The 16,421-nt window shown below is 44.4% G+C and overlaps 1 protein-coding gene and 1 pseudogene across 1 annotated transcript in view; one reads left to right on the top strand and one right to left on the bottom strand.

Moving 5' to 3' along the window:
* The window catches only part of CNOT10 (CCR4-NOT transcription complex subunit 10), a 2,007,836-nt gene that overhangs the window by 1,196,742 nt on the left and 794,673 nt on the right, over positions 1 to 16,421 (bottom strand). The gene's annotated exons all lie outside the window — the stretch shown is intronic.
* LOC122799059 lies at positions 4,114 to 4,232 on the top strand (annotated as a pseudogene).

Here is a 16,421-nt window from a genome sequence, read left to right as displayed (position 1 = left end):
ATTGTACCACTTAAACCGATTTTAAAGGCAAGGTGTATATCCATATGTTGACAAGTGCACAAAGGACTCTGTAGTTGGTCTACCAGCAAAGGAATGTGAAGTTTACCTTAATCTCAAAGAAAATAATTTTCAACATAAGGATGTTATACAGAGATAAGTGAAGTATTAAGCACTGAGGAGCAAAGAAAATCACTTCCTTGACATGGGTATTCTTTACGTTCCTTTAGTAGTTGAAAGATAGTTCGTGGCACAGAAAGTCTATGTTGAGATAAACAACTAGTGACTGCACATTTGTCTTTATGTAATGGATTTTGAACAATTATGCCGTTTGGGAAGTTCTCACCAAGAGGGCAGAGATACTTCAGGTGTAGCTAACACTGGGTAAGACAGCGATTCAGGTCGTAATCTGCTATAGGTCCCCAACCATGTCCCAAGACTCACACTCCACGTTTCTAAGCACCCTGGAGAATATTAGGGTCCAACCTAACACTCTCATACTGTGCGACTTCAACTACCCCTCCATTAACTAGAAAAACTACTCATGTAACAATACATTTGCCCAACGTTTCCTGGAATTCATTAATTCTAATGCCCTGGACCAGCTCGTTCATACCCCCACTAGAGGTAGCAACATCCTTGACCTGATCATTACTATCATGAGCGACCATTGCTCTACACCAATAGTCAACTCCTCCTTGGTTAGATCCGACCACAAACTAATCACCTTGAAAATTAACCCCCCCCCCCCCCCCACAAAGGTAACCACCATGAAAACTTTTCCAAAGCTAACTTTGGGCTTCTAAAAACAGAGGTGGCTAACTTCATGGCACCCATGCAAATGGAGAATAGTTGCATGACCGTCAAATCATACACCAATGCAATGTACGAACACGTACACAAATGCATGGATCTCACCATACCCAATAGAACAAATACGCTCTCCTCCAAAAAAAGGAAGCCAATCTGGTGGTCCCCTGCCATAAACAAACTCTACAACAGAAGGAGGAATCTGATGCAGAATAAGGTGAAGTTCCAAGACTGGAAAAACTCCCTTATCAGCCTCAACAAAACGTTAAGATCCCGCATCAAATTCTCTAAAGCTAGCTAAGAAAACAGAATTGCATCAGATAATAAAGACAACCACAAGGCCTTCTATAGTTATGTAAAGAATCTCCACTGTAATACCCAGATTTGCTCTGACCTACTGCAAAATGGTACCTCCTATACTGAGCCAACAGATACTGCCAATATACTGGCCAACAGATTCAGTGCCAACTTTATCCGTCTTACCCCTCCCCTTCACAAAGGACCAATCACAATACCAGTAGATTACCAGACACCCAGTATTACTGCTGCACAGGTTAAAACAGCACTGTCCAAGGCCAAGAATACAGTTTCTATGGGACCTGACAGTATATCCCTGGCTGTGTTCTACATGAATTACAGAGTAAACTGGCACCTCACCTGTGTGCCATCTTCAACCACAGCCTCACCACAGGTGCACTGCTACAGTCATTCCTCTCCACAAAACAGGAGCAACTACAGACCCTGGGAACTATCACCCCATTAGCCTGACGAGTCTGATATGCAAAGCTATGGAACGCATCATCATGGACCTAATAAACAAAGATACAAGGAATCTCCAAACTCTGGATCCCACACAGTTTGGTTTTGTGAAGGGTAAATCATGCCTGCTCAACTTGGTTGACTTCTTTGAGTCAGTCACCAGAGCTGTGGATGAAGGCAAGGTGGTTCATACAGCCTACCTTGATCTGACCAAGGCCTTTGATACCATTCCCCACTCAGGAATCATAGAAAAACTCACTACGCTAGGCATCAACCCCTATATCAGTACGTGGGTTGCAAACTGGCTCACAGATTGAACCCACAGCATGAAAGTAGCTGACTCCAAGTCAGACTGACAACCAGTCACGAGTGGAGTCCCACAGGGTTCAGTCCTGGGTCCTCTCCTGTTTGGTATCTACTTCTCTGAAGTCCAGGCCAACACGAAGGGACACTGATTGACAAAGTTCACAGATGACTGCAAGTAGGGAGCTATTATTAACTCCCCAAGTGATGTTGACATTCTACAGAAAGGCATCACTGACCAACGACTGGTGTCAGAACCATGGCCTTAAGATCAATGCCAAAAAATTTGTCGTCATCCCCTTTGGGAAAAAAACAGTTTCCATGAATTACCACATCAATGGTAGTCCACTGAACACAGAAGGTGTTATAAGAGATCTGGGAACACAGGTTGACAGCAACCTCTCTTTTGATCACCACATTGCCACTGTGGTCAGAAAGTCCTTCTACGTGGCAATTCTCATTACTAAGGGTTTTGCATCCAGAAAGAAAGGTCAATGTCTCCCTCTACTCTTCCCACATTAGGCCAGTCATCGAGTACAATGCCCCATTTGTCATGTACCTCACTAGACACCTGCAACAATTGGAGAGTCCGCAAAAGTACCTCACAAAGAGGATCCTAGGCCTTAAACACTTGTCCTATATGGACACAAAAAACTCCAACTATTCTCTGCCTCATCGCCTACTTAGAGGTGATCTCTGCTTGACTTACAAAGCCATGTCTGACCCAGCTCTGCTAGAAATGCTACATTTAAAGAAATCCCAATCCCTCCACATCACACGCTCCAGAGACCTCAACCTCATTACCACAATCAACAGAATGTGCTGGAGGGACAGGTTCATAACCCAGAGACTGACCATGATATGGAACAGACTTCCCATACATGTCAAACAGAGCACCTCACTGGCCCTCTTCAAGAGAAATCTTGATGAGTGGATGGGAAATAGAAAATTCACCCCAGGGATCATTCCAGTGGCTCTACTCAACAAAGGCACTAGGAACTAAGGTCAGGTAGCACGATGCCAGGGTAATCCTATGGGCTAGGCTTGCAAAGGCTACAGGGCCATTAATAAAATGCAACCAGTCAGTAATCCAAAAACTTTAATAAAATAAGCTCTTTCCCTCAAATCTTCTGATGTAGCCTTCAAGGAGTAAAGAACCTTAGAAACACGTGCTTTAAATATTAGCAGCAATCAATTCATTAATTATACAATTAAAAAAATTAAACAATGAAATAGAGCAATTAAAAGGCTAAATTAATACTCTCCAATTCAATTCTTCATTCAGCTAATAAGGGTATAAAGTACCAAATTTTAAGATATAAACAGATTCTTTAAATAATAACTGTTTTTTAAAATTATTTGCATCAAATTGGGATACATTAATTTTCTCTAAGACAGTTCCTTTTAGCCCCTCATTACTGCCTTGATGGAATTTCTTAAAATGCATTGCTACAGAGCTTTCTTTATTATTGCTGATATCCCTTGCATGCTCCATTAATATTACTTTAAATGACCTCTTTGTCTCCCCAATATAAAATTGGTTACAAGGGCATTGGAGGGCGTAAATAACGCCCTCAGTATTACATGTAAAATGATCCCATGTATTAAAGAATATATTATTAATTTGTGGGAAATTCTTAACCACAAATTTACATGCCTTACATTTACCACAAATTGAAGTCCCACTTAATATTACTCTATGTTCTAAATTCATGGGGGGCATAGTGAATTTACTCCTCAGTATAAAATTCTGAATATTTTTGCCTTTTCTAAAGGAAATCCCCGGTTTTTCCTTCAGCCATTCAGCCACATTTCTCAGGGAACAGAGATATTCCCAGTAATACTTCACCTGCTGTACCATCTCAAAGCTAAAACAGCTATATGTAGTTACAAAATAGATGGTACCAGTCTGTTCTTTGTCCCTATTATACAGAGAAGTAGTAATTGGCTTATTTACATTACTACTTCCCCTTCTATCATTTCTTTTAAAAAATTTTTACAGCTTTTATCAATCATCTCTTTACTATATCCCCTTCTCCCAAACATCTCAACAGGTTTACACGATTCTTGTTTGAAGTCATAGTCGTTGTTCCAGGGCCATTAGCCTAGTACACACCTATGAACCTATGACCTCTATATGTGCTTTGCCACTAATAATAAAAAAATGAACAATGGAATAGCAACACGGACCGATGTTCTGTTCTAGCTTGGTATGTATCTATTTCACAAAGAAGCAGATTTTGCTTGTACGGCCATACCACCTTGAATGCGCCCAATCTTGTCTGGTCTCGGAAGCTAAGCAGGGTTGAGCCTGGTTAATACTTGGATGGGAAACCACCTGTGAATACCAGATGCTGAACCAGTAATTCTACAGAGTTTGTTTTTATCAGCACAAAACGTCAATTTCCACTATGTCTTGAACCAAGAGAAATTAATTAATGACTGTCTCAGCAATGGAATTAGAACAACTACATTTTTTGTTGTTTCATTTTAAAAGGACTGATGTTATGTATACAATCCCTAAGTAGTTACATAAACCCAAAGTATTTACTGGGGAAGAAAGAACTGAAGTAACATCAGCATTGATTAGTGTTGACAAGGCTGCCTTAGCCTGGTATGTGCTGTTTCTTCAAGGAAATTGTCTTTACTTGACAACTTGGAGGTCTGTTTCCTTCAAGTACTCTGATTGGCTGTGAACTTCTTGCTTTGAAAAAAGGTGTTGGCTTGGATTTAGCCACATGATTGGTGTTTCATTCATTTACCTTAGCCCTGTGGAACCTGATTCTTTATGATCTGAGGGAGGCCTTTAGCCGAAAGCGCTTATCATATACAAATCAACAAGGGCTTTGTTTTATTGCTTTACGTCTCATTTTAAGTCTTAACAATTAAAAGTTTTTATTTTCTTGCTACAGGTGAATACCTTGGTTTAAGGACAGTTCACTGACCATCTTGGGGACAAAGGCATGATTGGTCCTCAGAGTCACTCTATCCTTGTGGAAGAGGAGAAAGGGAGGAGTTGCCACGAGGGCCTGGATCTCTGACACTCTTCGGGCTGATGTCAGGGCCATAAGGAGCACAGTCTTCCAAGTACAGTGCTTCAGGCGATGCTTTGGCTGCTGGTTCAAAGGGAGCAACCGTGAGCTTCTCTAAAACATAGTTCAGGACCTATGGAGGTGGAACTGGCCTCCTGGGGGGCCTGAGAAGCAATGCTCCCTTGAGGAATAACTTTGCAGGAAGACGGGATTGCAAGAGGAGGGTCAAGAAGCAGACAACCTGAAATAGCAGCAAGGTGGGCTTTAACAGAGAAATGTGCCAGCCCTGCTTGCAAGACTTCACACAGATAGGACAGCACTAAGGGGGCCCTCTCCTTGAAGTGAGTTCAGTTGTCTCTGTAGACACCACATGGAGGACCTTTTCTATTTGGACAAATAAGCGCTCCTAGCATTCGGTTTCCTGGCTTCCTGCAGGACTGTTAGCACATCGTCAGTGTAAAGGTGTCTGTAAGGGATCAAGATTCTATCACCCACAGGGTTAGGTTCAGAGATTTCAGGTGAAGATGGATTAGGGATCCCTTGTCCTGTGTGAAAAGGTCTACTCTGTGAGGGAAATTGTGATGATTGCCCCTGGCTAAATGCAGAAGGGGGAATCAATGCTGTCTTAGCAAAGAGGGGGTCACCAACAAGATTTTTGGTTTGTCTCACTGGATTTTCAGCAGGACTTTTTGAAGGAGTGGGAAAGGAGGGGGGTGCATAGAGAAACATCCCCTTCCAAAAGATTGAAAAGGTGTCCATTGTCCTCGCTACGGGGCTGGGAACCCTGGTGCAAAACAGTGGTAGTTGTCTGTTCAGATGGAAGGCAAACATATCTATTTGTGGTGTACCCAACTTGTGAACAATGTCCAGGAACACATCCCTGTGAAGCATCCAGTCGTGGGACTACGACATGGACCTGCTCAGGGCATCTGCCTGAGTGTTCTGTGCTGAAGGGATATAAACTGCCTGCAGGGAGACTCCTTGCTGGGCCACCAGTTCTCAGGCTTGGAGTCCAAGTCGGCATAGCAAGTAGGATTTCCTTCCCCCCTGTTTGTTCACATACCACAAAACTATAGTGTTGTCTGTGAACAATTTCAGGGGTCCTTGTTTTAGGATATGTAGAAACACTCTCAAGGTGAATAAAATTGCTCTCATTTCTCTGATGTCAATGTGCTCCCGTGTGAAGGTGTCTGACCAGATACCCTGCACTCTCAGGCTGCGTAAAACAGCTCCCCAGCCCAGATCTGAGGAATCTGTGTACATCTCCTGAACTGGAGGAAGGGGGTTGTAAGAGGAGTCCCGGATTGACTGTGATTTGCTCCAACCACCAGAGAGAGGATCTCCTTTCTCAGGCAGGGAAGGAAGGAATGTTGGGAGTCCAAGGGGTGTGAATGTTGGGTCCATATTGACCTCAGGTACCACTGCAATTTTCTCATGTGGAGTCTTGCCAAAATGGCAGCATTGGGATAGTGGAAACTATATGACCCAGTAACCCGAGTTAATGTCTGGTTGTCATAGCAGTGGTGTGGAGGACAGAGGACAGGTACTGCTTTAGGTTGTCCACCTTTTGGGGTGGAAGGAATGCTCTCATGGCAACTGTCCTTATTCTGCACTGCAGGAAAACTTGGTCCTGGGAGGGACTCAGGTTGGACTTGGGTTAACTGATGCTGAATCCCAGTGCATGTAGGACTGAGGTAACTTTGTGCAGTTTGGTGGTGAAGGGTTGTGGAACATTCTGCCTGTATCAGGAGGTCGTCCAGGTATGGAAATATTTGAATCCCTTGGACCCTGCAATAAGCAATAACTGGAGCCAGACACTTGATGAATACCCTTGGAGCTGTAGAGAGTTCAAAGGGCAAGGAAGAGAACTGAAAATGTGAGGCACCCACAGAAAAACTTAAGTATTTTCTGTAGTTGGGCCTTATAGGGATGTGTAGGTAGGCATCCTTTATATCCAAGGTGACTAGAAATCCCTGAGGCATTACCAAAGGAAAAAGGATTTATAGATTAAGCATACGGAAGGTGGGTACTTGTAAGACAGGTTGAGGTGGAAGAGATCCAGGATAGGTCTCCATGGTCCATCCTTCCTTGGTACTAGGACGTCTGGAGTAAAATCTCTTTCCCTTTTCTGCCATGGGAATGGGACGTATGGTTCCTTGAGAAAGGAGGGAGTCTATGACTGGCTAAAACAGGGGAAGCTGGTCTTTGGGAGGCTGTGGGATACCTTTCCAAGAAGGAGGGATGATCCGGGTCAATTAAAAAAGAAGTTATGTACTTACCATAACGTTCCATGTTTGTAGTCCATCTCGCTTATATTCTTGCTGGATGGGTTCGGAGCCGATATTTGCCTCCAACTCAGCCTACAAAAGCTCGAGAGCTTTTTACTGGCTCGAGGCTAGCCCCTATCCCATGGTGCCTTACCACAATTCCCCAGATCTAGTTTGCAAGAAAGTAATAAATACCTATCAGGTAATAATAATAAGAAAGAAGTTATAAAACACAGGAAGGGATTAGAAACGTAATTCATTCCAGGTGGACAATAAAGAGCAAAGTCAGGCTGCCCCCAAAAAAAGGTCCACTAGATCCCCCAGAAATGGGATGGGGTTGGAGTGAGGGACGCAAGAATATAGGCGAGATGGACTACAAACATGGAACGTTATGGTAAGTACATAACTTCTTTATGTTATGTAGTCCTATCTCACCATAATTCTTGCTGATGGGACAGTGTCCATAGCACCTTTATCCTGGGTGGCTCAAGCAAAGAGACTCTTCAGCACAGTGGACCCAAAGGATGACCTGTCCCGGGAGGCCAAATCCAATTTGTAGTGAGTGACAAATGTATGTGGTCTTGCCCAAGTAGCTACTGCACAAATAGTATCAACTGGTAGCCTAGATCTAAAGGCGCATGAAGTACCTACAGCCCTAGTAGTGTGACCTTTAGCTTTTAACGGTAATTGTCTACCAGCTTGTTGATAAGCAAAGGATATGCAATCTGAAAGCCATTTTGAAAGAGTAATTTTTGAAACAGGTAAGCCTTTTCTTTTGTCAGAAAAGGAAACAAAAAGTTGATCAGATTTCCTGACTTCTTTGGTCCTGTGTATATAGAATCTGAGTATCCTGTGGACATCTAGCTGGTGAAGTCTATACTCTGAGTTATTAGACTGGTTTGGAAAAATACACAGGTAGCTCAATGGTAGTATTCAGGTTGTGTTCTGAGCATACCTTAAGGAGAAAGGAAGGGTTTGTCCTAAGAGATACTCTATCCTTGTGAAAGACAATGCAAGGAGATCGAATAGTTAGGGCTTGAACTTCAGAGACTCTCCTTGCCAATGTTATAGCTACCAAGAACAGGGTTTTTCATGATAACAATTTTACATCTGATGACGAGGATGGTTCAAAGGGTGCAGACATCAAAGATGAGAGGACTTAATTTAAGTCCCAGGTTTCTAAAGGTTGTTTTATTGGGGGCCTAAGAAGAAGAACTCCTTTTAAAAAGGTTTTACAAAGGGAGTGTTGCATGAATGGATTTCCCATGAAACCAAAATGGAAATTGGAAATGGCAGCTAACTGAACTCTAACTGTAGCGGCTGCCACTCCTTCATGAAAAATTGTTGTTAGGAAGGATAAAATGGATTCTAAAGGAGCTGTATATGGATCTAAGCCCCAGTTTGTAGCCCAAAGGGAAAACCTTTTCCATTTGCTAGAATATAGTTTATGAGTGGAAGGTTTATGGGATGAAATTAGGATGTGTTTAACTGTTGGAGATAAGGGAATGCACCTGGCTATATGTGGAATTGGAGCAGCCATGCTGTCAATTTGAGGGTGTGGATGGAGGAGTGGTACTGTCCCGATTGATGCATCAGGAGATCAGGAGATGGATCCAGAATCCATGGTTCCACCAAAAAGTAGGGCCACAGGAAAGGAAACCAAACTTGTCGAGGCCGGTAAGGAGCAATGAGGATTAAGGAACTCAACTGTCTTGCTTTCTGTATTACTTTGGGTATGAGTGGAAAGGGAGGAAAGGCATAGAGAAGTCCCGGGTGCCAATCGTGAACTAGAGCATCCCTGGGTGACATCCCTGGATGGGGAATGAGGGCAAAGTAGCTGCTGCATTTGGTGTTCAGGTGAGTAGCAAATAGATCGCAGCAAGGCTGGCCCCATTTGTGAAAGATCTCTTTCGCAACCATTGGATTCAGGGACCACTCGTGAGGCATCAGAATTGCTCAGCTGAGTTTGTCCACTATTACGGTGGATTTCCCCGGGATATGCGTTGCTATCAGGAAGTGTTAAGTATCCATCACAAATTTCCAAACTCTTAAGGTCTCTCTGCAAAGCGGGTAAGACTTGGTTCCCCCTTGTTTGTTTATGTACCACACAACAGACATGTTGTCTGACTGAATCGCAATCATTCCAGTAGGAAGACAGCTGTGAAGTGCTTGCAACGCATACAGCACCGCTCTCATCTCCAGAACATTGATGTGTAAGTGGTTCTCATGGTTTTGCCAAGTACCTTGGACTGTCTTTCCCAGATAATGCCCCCTCCACCCTATCTGGGAAGTGTCCATGGTCAAAACTGCTTTCTCTTGGGGAGGAACAAGTGGACGACATATGACAAGTTGTTTCATGTGTAATCACCATGTCAGATCCCTTTTGCATGCATTTGTTTTTAATACCTTGTGAGATAATTGAAGGTCTTGCATCGACCATTGTGCAAACAGCATCCACTGGAGAATCCTCATATGTAGACGAGCAAGAGGAACTAATAAAATGGCAGAAGCCATAGTCCCTAGGACTTGAAGTACTACTCTGGCCTGGACTCTGTTTGTTTAATAAGGATCGGATCAGATCTGACTGCGTAGAGATTCCACTCTTTCCTGTGTTAGCTTTACTGACATGGTGGTTGTGTCTACTTCTGAGCCTAGATATACAATATGCCGCAAGGGAGATAAGACTGACTTTTGTAAGTTGACAGTGATGCCTAGGCTGGAACACAAGGATAGAGTCTCATCCCTGGTCCTTATGAGTTGATGCTTGGTGATAGCAGTGAGGAGCTAGACGTCTAGGTAAGGAAACACCTGGAATCCTTGACGTCTCAGGTGAGCCGTTACCACTGCCATGCATTTGGTAAACACTCTGGGGGCTGTAGTGAGGCTAAAGGGCAGTGTTCTGAACTGAAAAATGGCTGGCTCCCAGCCGGAAGCGTACGTGTCTCCTGGAGCGCCGGTCCATTTTGATGTGGTAGTATGCATCCTGGAGATCGACTGAGCACATCCAGTTGTCTTTCCCGATAAAGGGAAATATCGACTGCAGAGTGACCATTTGGAACTTTGATTTTCTTACATGCTTGTTGAGCCTGCTGAGATCTAGAAATGATATCCAGTCCCCTGTCTTTTTTGGAACTAAAAAGAATCGAGAGTAAGTTCCGGATACTACTTGCTCTGTGGGGACTTCTTGGATGACTCTTTTTTTGTAGCAATGAGATGACCTCTGATATTGCATGGTCTAGTGGGATGGGTGGTACATCTGGAAGAGAATGGTTTGTTGAGGGTTCGGAAATAAAGGGAATCGGGTAACCTCTAGATATTACTGTGTGTACCCAATGATCTTGAGTGATAGCCAGGCGCTTGGGTACAGCGATATACGACCCCTGACTGCCTCCAGAGACGGACAGTCGGGCAACCCCTCAGGGTCGATGGAAGGGAAAAGCAGAGAAAGCTTCTCTGTCTCCCTGATGTTGCAGACCTCCTCTGCTGCGAGGGTGGCGTCTTCCATTATATCCTCCCCCTCTGCCCCTGGGGGAGGGTTGACCTTGTGCCTGAGGAAAACCTTTTTGGGATTTGCGGAACCACATTTTCCCTCCTGTATTATCCTTGGGATAGGGTCTGGACGGGAGAGAGAAATGGACTCCAACAACAGATAAGGTTTTCCTTCCTACTCGCACCTAGTCAAAGTCTCTTTTACTTGGGGTCCAAAAAGTGATGAACCATCAAAGGGAACATTAGTGAAGAAAGACTTGAAGGATTCTGTAAAAATACAAAGCTGCATCCACAAATGTCTCCTGAGGGCTATTCCTGCTGCGGATGCCCTGCTCGCTCCATCGGAACCAATGGCATAGACTGCACAGAGGAGTTAGCTATGGAAGTAAGGGTGGAGAGCTGCACGGAAACCTTGTCCATGGAACCTGGAGCTACTGAACCCTGGAGGGTATCTCCTAACTCTTTCAGGAGATCCCTCTGCAGATGAGTGAAATGAGTCAGGTAATTCAGCGATCATAGTGTAAATGCCGCTGAAGAAGAAGTACGCTTCCCGTACCTATATATCGTCCTGGACTCCTTGTTAGGAGGATGGATATTAGAAGACGTCTCAGATAATTCCTTCTCAGTGGCCGCTGCTACCACCATAGCATCAACTGGAACTCCCTTGCTAAGGAAAGACTTGTCCTCAGGTGCTGTCATAAATTTGTTTGGCCTCCTTGGGATGGCTTCCACTGAATCTGGAGAGGTCCATACTTTATGCAAAATGACCCCCAAAAGTTGGTCATAAGGTGGTGTACCCAAGAGGTGGAAGGTCGGTAGCCAAAGGCCTCAAGATACACTGATTTATCCCCAGTAGGGTTAGAGGTCTTCCAATCACCCCTCTGTCTAAGGATTTCTAGGATGTTAGAGAAGGAGATATCCTCATAGGGAGATATAGGGGACCATTCTGATTCCTCTAAATCAGTGTCTGATGTGACAGACTCAGGGGAGTCGACATGGTTCCTCTTACATAACCTCTTCTGAGGGAGCTCTCCAGTGGGATAATCTGGGGAGGTCTCGGAAGAGGGGAAGCCTCCAATGGGGCTACTTGGGCCTCTGGTCCTCTACACTGTGGGGGTGGCAGGGGGGGAAGAGGTTGCTGCCTGCTGCTGATGGGACACTGGTTCCAAAGGAATGGCTTTGGCAGAGGATAAACCCTTCTCTATAGCTTCAAAAGCCCCCCCCCCCTCCGAAAAAGACCTCCGCTCCGAGGGGGCGGATGGTCGACTCCTAGCAAGAGGGAACGGCTCCAAAGCATAAGTGGGAGCCGAGCTGAGTCAAGCCAAGGCTCCGAGAGGGAAGGTCGGTTCCAAAAAGAACCCAGGGTGACTGTACCCCTCAGAGTCGACACAAGAGTATCGGCTCCCAGAACCCTCGGCTCCAGACTGAGCCATCGAGGATAGAGTAATTGGCTCTGAGGAAACAGGCTGAATCTCTGGAGTCGAAGGGTCGAAGACAGAGAAACCTGAAATAACAGACTTGGAGAGCGAAGCAGTCGGAGGAGGAACAGTGATCGGGTATGGGGGACGGCTCAGAGACCTTTGGGTCTGGAGGGGTCAATTTTCTAGCCAGAGCTGGATCCAAAAGCAACCTCTTCACCACCCTCTCAATGTCCTCATCCGATAGGGTCCTGGAGGATCTGGTGGAGACTGAAGGAGACCTCCTTCTCTCCAAAATAGGAGATCTCAAAATAGGAGATAGTCTCGATGTCAGGCAAAACCTTCAGTACCGAAGACGGTCTTGGAACCGATGGCATAGACTGCACAGAAGATGAAGCAGAGTCAGAACCGGAACTCCTTGGTTCCGACACTTTAGTCTTTTTGGTCGGCTCCGAAGTCGGGGCCGATGATTTTCTCTTTGAAGATTTTGGAGCTGCCTGACCAAGTTCCAGCTGTTCTTGGAAGGAACTGGTCATGAGACCCCTATCAATAAGCTGTCTCTTCCTTTCATTTAACACTCTTGTACTAAAAGCGTGACAGAAGGTGCAAGGTTCCTGTAAATGGGCTTCGCCCAGACAATATATGCAACTGGTGTGGCTGTCTGTAAGAGACATTTTCTGTGCACACCTGTCGCATTTTTTGAAGCCCGAAGGGCGATGATCCTTATCTTTATCTTTAGACATAGTTAAAGACTAAAAAATAAAAGTGTAAGGAAGAAGTTTTTTTTTTTTTTTTTAATGACATTAACACACACACAGGGATGAAAGGCTAACTAATTTAATGGGCACTACGGCCCTCTAATTTAAATGGACCATACAGTCCTAAGAGGGGAATAGGGGTTGAAACACTTTCAAAAAACAGAAGCACAATACAGAAGAAACTATATATGACAGAAAAAGGTGGTAGAAAAGGACTAAAGTAAAAAATTGTTCTACTTAGGCAACGAGCGAGTAAAACACAACCTCGAAGCTTTCGTGGCAAACAAGATCTGGGGAATTGCCGTGAGGCACCATGGGATAGGGGCTAGCCTCAAGCCAGTAAAAAGCTCTCGAGCTTTAGTATAGGCCGAGTTAGAGCCAAATATCAGCTCCAAACCCATCCATCAAGAATTACGGCAAGATAGGACTACATAACATTAACCGTTTGCTATAATGGACAAGATCCACTTGTCTGTGGTAATGCTTCACCAAGCTGGTAAACAATGAGAGAGAGTTAGGGACAGGGGAATGGACAGCAATCCCTGTCTTGAAACTGAGGTTTCTGGGCAGGCTTGGAAGGAGTCTGCTGCTTCCTGGTGCTCTTTCTGCTTCTGGAATGGGGGGAATGGAGCAGAGCATTTCGTAATGAACTGGATTTTGGTGAGGTAGCTTCTATGAAATTTGGGGTATAGGGGAGACAAAAAAAGAAGTTATGTACTCACCGTAACGTTACATGTGAGTTGTTCATCTCACCTTCATTCTGACTGATGGGTTCGGAGCAACTCGGCCAACTGCAAAAGCTCGAGGTCTTCAACTAGCTCGAGGCCCACTCCCTTATCCCATGATGCATCTAGTGCTTCCCTCAGATCTTATTTAATGCCAACAGGCTACATGCTACTAGTAATATGCTAATATTGGAAAGTAGATAAGAAACAGTAACACCATGACATAAATAAATTCTCGGCCCTCAAGAAGCCTGGATGGGGGCTGGAGGGTGGGATGTAAGAATGAAGCCGAGATGAACAACTCACATGGAACGTCATGGTGAGTACATAACTTCTTTATGTGAAGTTGTTCTATCTCGCCGTACATTTTTACTGATGGGTAGCGTCCCAAGCACCACCTTTCTCCGGTGGCTCACGAAGAATGTTCTTCAAGACAGTGGAACCAAAGGAAGCCCTGTCCCTAGAGGTCTTATCTACTTTGAAATGAGTGATGAAGGTATGAGGCCTTGGCCAGGTAGCTGCTGCACAAATAGTATCTAATGGTAATTTAGCTGTAAAGGCTAATGAAGTAGATACAGCTCTAGTAGAGTGGGCCTTTATTTTCTGTTATAACGGTGTATTCACTGAACTGTAAGTGAAGGATATACAATCTGATAACCATTTTGATAAAGTGGTTTTCGCCACTAGAGTGCCTTTTTTAGACTCTGAAAAGGAAACAAAGAGCTGATCTGTTTTCCTGGCATGCTTGGTCCTGTCTAAACAGAATTGGAGTTGTCTGTGAACATCAAGTTTGTGCAGCATATGTTCCATTTCATTAGTATAATCAGGGAAAAATATGGGCAATTCAATAGATTAGTTGAGATTTGTCTCTGAGCAAACTTTAGGTAAGAATGAAGAATTTGCCCTGAGTGAGACTCTGTCATGGAAAATCAAATAAGGAGGTTTAATGGACAAGGTCTGTAACTCTGAAACCCTCCAAGCAGAAGTAATAGCTATTAAAAATATGTATTTCCATGATAGGTATTTCAAGTCACAAGATGTGGCTGGTTCAAAGGGGGGCAGGATTATACAGGAAAGAACAAAATTTAGGTTCTGTGGCATAAATGGAGCTTTGATGGGTGGTCTCAAATGGACAGTACCCTTGAGAAAGGCTTTGGAGAGTCTATGTGACATAATATTAGACCCCTGCTCATCTAGATGAAAGTTAGCAATCACTGCCAATTGAACTCTAACAGTTACTGCTGCTGCCTTTTCATTAAAAAATTTAGTCAAAAACTCCAGAATGGATGAAATTGAAGCCAGGTATGGATCAATACTGTTCTGAACTGCCCATATAGAAAATCTCTTCCATTTACTAAGATATAACTTCCTGGTAGACGATTTATGAGAGGATGTTAAAATATATTGAGCTGCAGCGGACAGACTGTGAATCCTGGCTATGTTTGGAATTGGAGCAGCCAAGCTGTCAATTTGAGGGAATGAAGAGAAGGGTGGTGAACCCCTGACGAATGAGTCAGGAGATCCGGTACTGGGTCCAGAATCCAAGGTTCTTCCAATAGATGAGGCTGGAGGAAGGGGAACTAAATTTGACGAGGCCATTAAGGGGCTATTAGAATGATGGTCCTTTCCAGAGCCTTGGCTTTCTGTAAAACTTTGGGTATCAAAAGAAAGGGAGGGAAGGCATGCAGGAGACCCAGGGGCCAATTGTGTAGAAGTGCATCCATTGGAGCATCCCCCAGAGGGGGAATTAGGGCAAAATAGCTGCTACATTTCATGTTTGTTGGAGTTGCAAAGAGATCGCAGCAAGGCTGGCCCCATCTGCAGAATATCCTTTCCACTACTTCTTTTTTTAGGGGACCACTTGTGAGGCAGTAGAATCGACCTGCTCAGCTTGTCTGCTATCACATTGGATCTCCCCGAGATGTCCGTTGCTATCAGAAAGCACTGGGTGGAAGTTGCCCATTACCATACTCTCAGGGCCTCTTGACACAGGGGGTAAGATCTGGTTCCCCCTTGTTTGTTTATGTGCCAGACCACTGACATAGTGTCTGTCTGAATTGCAATAGTTCCCAGAGGAAGATAGTCTTGAAAGAACTGCAATGCTAGAAGAAGGGCTCTCATCTCCAGAACACTGATATGCAGGTGAGCCTCGTATCTGTTCCACATGCCATGGGCTGTTCTTCCCTGATAATGGCTCCCCCATCAGGGAGGCATCCGTGGTCATCGTAGCTACAGGAGTGGGTAGAACAAAGGGGCAACCTAGAGTTACTTGGTGAGATGTCAGCCACCACTGAAGGTCCTTCTTGCAGGAATTCGCTATCAGAATTTTGTGTGACATTGGAAGTTCTTGAAAGGACCATTGCATGAACAGGAGCCACTGTAGTACATGCATATGCATCCGACCCAAAGGAATCACAATGATCGCTGCCGCCATTGTCCCTAGCAATTTGAGTACCATTGACACAGGGGCTTTTTCTCTCAGAAGCAGGTCCAGAACCTGATTTCGTAGAACACAAACTCTTTCTGGAGGAAGGTTTAGGTTCATAGTGATGGTATTTAGCTCTGCTCCTATAAAAACAGTATGTTGTGATGGCAACAAGGCAAATTTTCCTGAATTTATAGTAATCCCCAACTGACTGCAGAGGTTCAAAGTTGTGTCCCTTGTTTGTATGAGTTGATGTTTGGTGGTGGCAGTGAGGAACCAGTCACCTAGGTATGAAAATGCCTGGAATCCCAAATGTCTCAGATGAGCAGTGACTACTGCCATGCATTTGGTGAACACTCTGGGGGCTGTAGTGATACCAAAGGGCAGAGCCCGAAATTGATAAAGACTGGCTCCCAGCCAGCAGCGCAGATGAACTCT

This window comes from Protopterus annectens, chromosome 3.part1, assembly GCF_019279795.1.
Source record: "Protopterus annectens isolate FY-2018-M chromosome 3.part1, PAN1.0, whole genome shotgun sequence".
Taxonomy (NCBI): domain Eukaryota; kingdom Metazoa; phylum Chordata; order Ceratodontiformes; family Protopteridae; genus Protopterus; species Protopterus annectens.
This window is presented reverse-complemented; position numbering and strand designations above follow the sequence as displayed.